The sequence below is a fragment of the Schistocerca piceifrons genome, unplaced genomic scaffold, assembly GCF_021461385.2.
Source record: "Schistocerca piceifrons isolate TAMUIC-IGC-003096 unplaced genomic scaffold, iqSchPice1.1 HiC_scaffold_439, whole genome shotgun sequence".
Lineage (NCBI taxonomy): Eukaryota > Metazoa > Arthropoda > Insecta > Orthoptera > Acrididae > Schistocerca > Schistocerca piceifrons.
Genome location: NW_025728666.1, coordinates 62,434 through 63,910, shown reverse-complemented (window position 1 = coordinate 63,910; position 1,477 = coordinate 62,434).

Genomic DNA, 1,477 nt, shown 5'->3' with positions numbered 1-1,477 from the left:
TAGAACAACAACTAAATGGAAGGTTCATGGGGGATGGACAACCAGCGATCACAGGGCCATAACATATGAAGTTGCCCCACAACAGAGAAACAGAATAGCTATAGTGCAAGAAAAATACAACACACAATTTGCGAAATGGGCAATTTTTGATCAGTGCTTTGCAAAGGAAGTAGAATACCTGGAGAATATCCAAGCAATGGATGTTAATGAGAAGGTTCGATGCCTGGAAGGGGCAGTACGAGCTAGCTGCAAAAAATCGATGAGAAGAAAAACCTGGCTACAGCACCCTATACCATGGTGGAACGAGACACTTAGACTACAGCGACAAAACACAATGACAGCACGACGAACCCTGCAAAATGCCCGCCGAAATGGAACTGCAGAAGTAATCGAAGCAGCAAAACAAGAGTACAAAATAAAACGAAATGAATACACGAAACAGATCACCATTGCTAAAGAGGATGCATGGAAGAAGTGGGTATCTGACTGTGACAACAACAATCCCTGGGCAGCAACTCAAAAAATACTCCGACCAAAAACAGGTACAGAAAACGTCCTCAGCAACATAAAACTTCCAAACCAGACCCAAACAATGACGTGGGAGGACACAATCCAGCATCTACTGCGCTCACTTCTGCCCGATGACAAACCAGAAGAGGATACAGCTCATCAGGAAGAAGTTAAAGTGGAAAACATAAGGTACAGCAGTATAGAAAACGCACCAGAGTTTTCGAGAGAGGAAGTGGACGCTGCCATCAAAGCATGTAAACCGAAGAAAGCTACAGGCCCTGATGGTATTGATGACCTAATAATCAAAAGAATATGGCGCACACATCCAGCTCTCCTAATGGATATATTCAACTCTTGCCTTCGTGAACATACTGTACCAGAGCCATGGAAAAAAGGACTAGTGTGCATACTGCTCAAGTCCCATGGAAAGCCTAGAGATGAACCAAAATCATATCGGCCCATATGTCTACTGTCTATACTAGCGAAAGTACTTGAGAGATTAATGGTATGGCGCCTGGAGGAACAATACGAAACCTCAGGTCTTAAAGCCCCAAACCAGTTTGGGTTCAGGAAAGGTGCATCCACAGAGATGGCTATTAGGCAGGTGCTACACAATACTGTATGTGAGGAGAAGTATGTCATGGCCATCTTTGTGGATATCGCTGGTGCGTTTGATAATTTATGGTGGCCAAGTGTCATGAGGCGACTACGGGAAATAGGCTGCCCAATAAACATATATAGACTAATAGAAAACTATTTCACAAATAGGAAGGCCATAGTGCAAACAAGTGCTGGCACAACCGAAAAATTAGTCACAAAAGGGTGTCCACAAGGCTCCATCTGTGGTCCCTTTCTTTGGAATCTAGTTTTTGATGAAATAGTAGTGGAAAAAGAAGGGAACCAATGGACCAAAGTAGCTTATGCAGATGACCTCGCCATCATCACTCGAGGCAACAGCCGCAAGCAA